Below are 5,061 nucleotides of genomic sequence, written 5' to 3' on the forward strand. Positions count from 1 at the left end.
TATAAATTTGTAGAAATTAAGAAAATGAAAAATGGCAAAAATTCATTTTAATTTGAAGAGGTTACCTTAGAGCAGTGATTTTGAATCTGTATGCTGCGAAAAACATTTTTTTTTTGAGACAGAGTCTCACTCTGTCACCCTGGGGTCGACTGCCCTGGCGTCATCATCGCTCACAGCAACCTCAAACTCTTGGGTTCAAGAGATCCTCTTTCCTCAGCTTCCCAAGTAGCAGGTAGCAGGGACTACAGGTGTGCACCACTATGCCCAGCGGTTTTTTTCTATTTTTTATTTGAAATGGGGCTCACTCTTGCTCAGGCTGATCTCTGAACTCCTAAGCTCAAGCAATCCACCCACCTCGGCCTTCCAGAGTACCAGGATTACAGGTGTGAGCCACCTGTAAATTTGTAAAGATCATTAATTAAATTATTTTTGAAGAAAGCCAGGAGCTCCAGGGAGACACTGCTACAACTGCACCCAGGCAGCCAACAATCAGCCCAAGAAGACATGGCCACCAATGCTGGCCTCTTGCACCTGTACTGGCCTCCGAATCTAAGGCTGGATAATTTTGTACCTAATGAACACTGATCTGGCATCTCCTGGCTTGCCTCTTCTCTGCCTCTGGGGTCTTAATCATGTCCACATGGCTTTTGTCTAGTCCCAACAGGGACTTGGTGATGACTGTGGGTTTATTCACCTGATTACTGAGGACTGGTTGACTCTCTACCATGAGGACCTTCTTGGAGACCAAGCCTTCATATCCCAACTCTGGAGAGTATACCAAGGGAGACAGCCAATACATCCTGGGTGATGACTATGTGTGGAGATCATCACAGTTTTACTGTGGGGACGACTCAGCCTGTGGGTGATGATCACCTTTCTCCACCAGCAACCCTTCCACTTCATCCTACAGATTGTGTTCTCTGCTGGCCAGATCTATGGGGACATACTGTACTTCCTGACAGAGCACCAACACGGGTTCCAGCATGGGAGCTGGGCCATCCCCTCTACTTCTGCTTTTACTTTGTCTTCTTGAATTCCCTGCAGGTGGCTGCTGCCTGAAATCCTTGTGCTTGATTCTGTGAAGCAGCTAACACATGCCCAGAGTGTGCTGGATGCGAAGGCCACAAAAGCCAAGAGCAAGAATAAGGAGTGGTGGACTGGACTCCAACACTGGCTGATCAAGAGCTCTCTAGCTGCAAGAGGAGTCCAGTCCTGCTCCCATAGGTTGGAAGGACAAAGCTAATTGATATGTCAAATGCAGGCCGATGGGTCAGAGATGGGAAGAAAGGGGCTAAGTAAAGGTATAAGAGAATCCAGGAGGTCTAGGATGGCAGCAGTTTTTAAAATCAGGGGATACTGTAAAAACATAAAAAAAAAAAATTCAAAAAATAAAATAAAATTTGGAAAGATTTTGACCCTAAAAATAAATTATTTTTGAAAGACGTTCAAAGCACAACCCTTCCACTTCATCCTACAGATTGTGGTCTCTACAGGCCAGATCTATGAGGACATACTCCATAATAATAACCCGATTCTTTTTTTCAGTCTTTTTTTTTTTTCGATCAACATAATTTAAATGTACCAGTGAACTATAGGTTCAAGTGCTCTGAGAGATTAAAAAAGGTTGAAAAACACTGCTTTAGAGGGAGAGAGATGAGATTAGGGAGGAATACACAGGGGTTTTAATTATGTTAGTAATAATTTATTTCTTATGCTGGGTGGTGGTGATAGGTATATTTGAAATATAATTCTTCAAGCATGAAATAATTTCAAAAATGAAATATTTTTATGATAATTTTTTTTAATAAAAGGGAAGACAATATAATTGGTAGTGATCTAAGTCATTCCACTTTTCTTAAGGTCTCACCCAGGAAAACGAGGTTCCCTGGGTAGAGTGCTGTGGCATCATAGCTCACAACAACCTCCAACTCTTGGGCTCAAGCAATCCTCTTGCCTCAGTTTTTCTATTTTTAGTAGACACAGGGTCTCACTTTTGCTCAGGCTGCTCTCAAACTTGTGAGCTCAACCAATCCACCTGCCTTGGCCTCCCAGGGTGCTAGGATTATAGGCGTAAGCCACTGCACCTGACCATAGTTGTTGTTGTTGTTGTTGTTTTTAATGGGGATGGAATTGTATATGTATTACTTAGATAGAAGTGATCTTTTTTTTTTTTTTTAAGGCAGAGTCTCACTTTGTTGCCCTTGGTAGAGTGCTGTGGAGTCATAGCTTACAGCAACCTCAAACTCCTGGGCTCAAGTGATTCTCTTGCCTCAGCCTCCCAAGTAGCTGGTTCTACAGGCACCTGCTACAATGCCCAGCTATTTTTAGAGATGGGTCTCCCTCTGACTCAGGCTGGTCTGGAACTCCTGAGCTCAGGCAATCTACCTGCCTCTGCCTCCCAGAGTGCTAGGATTATAGGTGTGAGCCACTGCGCCTGGCCTCGAAGTGAAATTTTTTAATTAAAAATTTTAAGTAGAATTATACTCTACATATTGCTCCATACTTCATTTTGCCACTATCAGCATCTCGTGGACATCTTTGCATGTCAACACATCTGCTCATATGATCTGCCATCCTCTTCCTCAGCAGTGGAGAAGTCTACTATGGGGATATGCCATAATTTATGATTAACAGTTTTACTTTTAATTACACAAGAAATATATGATCATACCTAGATAGTAAAATTTCAAACAGTACAGATAGAGTGATAAAACCTCTCATGAACAAGAATGATAAAGCCTTTCATGAGATTGCCCATTCCCTGGCTGGGCATAGTAGCTCGTGCCTGTAATCCTAACACTCTGGGAAGCTGAGGCAGTCGGATTGCTTGAGCTCAGGAATTCCAGACCAGCCTAAACAAGAGCGGGACCCTGTCTCTACTAAAACTAGCCAGGCACTGTGGCAGGCACCTGTAGTCCCAACTACTTGAGAAGCTGAGGCATAAGAATCTCTTGAGTCCCAAGAGTTTGAGGTTGCTGTGAGCTATGATGACACCAGGCACTCAACCCCCAGGGTGACAAAGTGAGACTCTGTTTCAAAACAAACAAAAAAAGATTGCCCATTCCCTTCTGCACACACACACACACACACACACCCCTATATATGCTTTTAATCTCAGGCCCCTGCTTGGAGATAAACCATTGCTGTGTCTGATATAAATCTTACTCTCATAAGGAAACAGGTTGTTTAGTTATTGTGTGTGTAGTTATGTGTATGCAATACACATATTATTTATTTATTTACTTATTTATTTTTAAGACAGACTCACTGTCACCCTGGGTAGAGTGCCACGGTATCATAGTTCATAGTAACCTCAAACTCTTGGGCTCAAGCGATCCTCCTGCCTCAGCCTCCTGAGTTGCTGAGACTATAGGAACTGGCCACACAGCCCAACTAGTTTTTCTATTTTTATTTTACTTTATTTTATTTACTTTTTTGAGACAGAGTCTCACTTTGTCACCTTCGGTAGAGTTCCATGGTGTCTCAACTCACAGCAACCTCAAACTCTTGGGCTCAAGTGATTCTCTTGCCTCAGCCTCTCAAGTAGCTGAGACTACAGATGCCCACCACAATGCCTGGCTATTTTTAGAGACAGGATCTCGCTCTTGCTCAAGCTGGTCTCAAACCCATGAGCTCAGGCAATCCACCCACCTCAGCCTCTCAGAGTGCTAGGATTACAGGCGTGAGCCACAACGCCCAACCCAGTTTTTCTACTTTTAGTAGAGATAGGGTCTTGCTTTTGCTCAAGCTGGTTTGTAACTCCTGAGCTCAAGCAATCCACCTGCCTCTGGCCTCCCAGAGTGCTAGGCTTACAGGCATGAGCTACCACACCTGGCTGACACATAAACAGTTTTAAATCATATATAATATTCTGCATCTTACACTTGGTGTTCTATGTACGTCATAACTATCTCATCCAGTCGTTCATCTTTTGGTACTTATTATATGATGTGCACTATCGTGGGCACAGTATGGAACAAGATGGACAGCCTCTATAGGATTTACATGCTGGTGAGACAATCAAACAATAAACATGTCAACAAATACTATGTCAGGTAGTACTAAGTAATACAATGAAAATAAAGTGGCGTTTGGACAGGGGAGCGAATATAATTTTTTAACTACTTCATAGTATTCCACAGAATGGATTATCATTTGGGGGAGTGACTTTAAAACTTTTCTACTTCCTAGAGTGAAAAATATATTTTAATCACAACTATTAGGTATCTATAATAATTAAAAATTTAAAAAGAAATACATTTTACGGCTCAGCACCCATAGCTCAGTGGGTAGGGTACTGACCACATACACCAAGGCTGGCAAGTTGGAGCCCGGCTCGGGCCTGCTAAACAACAATGAAAACTGCAGCCAAATAATAGCCAGGCGTTGTGGTGGGCACCTGTAGTCCCAGGTACTTGGGAGGCTGAGGCAAGAGAATCATGTAAGCCCAAGAGTTTGGGAGGCTGAGGCAAGAGAATCACTTAAGCCCAAGAGTTTGAGGTTGCTATAAGCTGTGACACCATGGTACTCTACCAAGGGCAACATAGTGAGACTTTGTCTCAAAAAAAAAAAAAAGAAAGAAAGAAAAAAGAAATACATTTGGCTCGGCGCCTGTAGCTCAAGTGGCTAAGGCATCAGCCACATACGCCCAAGCTGGTGGGTTCGAATCCAGCCTGGGCTGACCAAACAACAAAGATGGCTGCAACAAAAAATAGCCAGGCGTTGTGGCAGGTGCCTGTAGTCCCAGCTACTTGGGAGGCTGAGGCAGGAGAATCACCTAAGCCCAAGAGTTGGAGAGTTGGAGGTTGTTGTGAGCTGTGATGCCACAGCACTCTACCCAGGGCAATAGCTTGAGGCTCTGTCTCAAAAAAAAAGAAAAGAAATACATTTTACACTGCTATCCAAAACCCATCATTGAAACATACAAACACAAAAACCAATATACACAAATATACAACTGGGCTCAGCGCCTATAGCTCAACCAGCTAAGGCGCCAGCCACATACACCTAAGGTGGCGGGTTCGAATCCCCAGCCCGGACCCGCCAAACAACAATGACGGC

General features: G+C 43.4%; 1 pseudogene; it reads left to right on the top strand.

Annotated features, from left to right (window-relative positions):
• Positions 1–504: 504 nt before the first annotated feature.
• LOC100959326 lies at positions 505–1,243 on the top strand (annotated as a pseudogene).
• The last annotated feature ends 3,818 nt before the right edge of the window (positions 1,244–5,061 follow it).

The sequence above is a fragment of the Otolemur garnettii genome, unplaced genomic scaffold (genome assembly GCF_000181295.1).
Source record: "Otolemur garnettii isolate 467f Iridium unplaced genomic scaffold, OtoGar3 scaffold00025, whole genome shotgun sequence".
Lineage (NCBI taxonomy): Eukaryota > Metazoa > Chordata > Mammalia > Primates > Galagidae > Otolemur > Otolemur garnettii.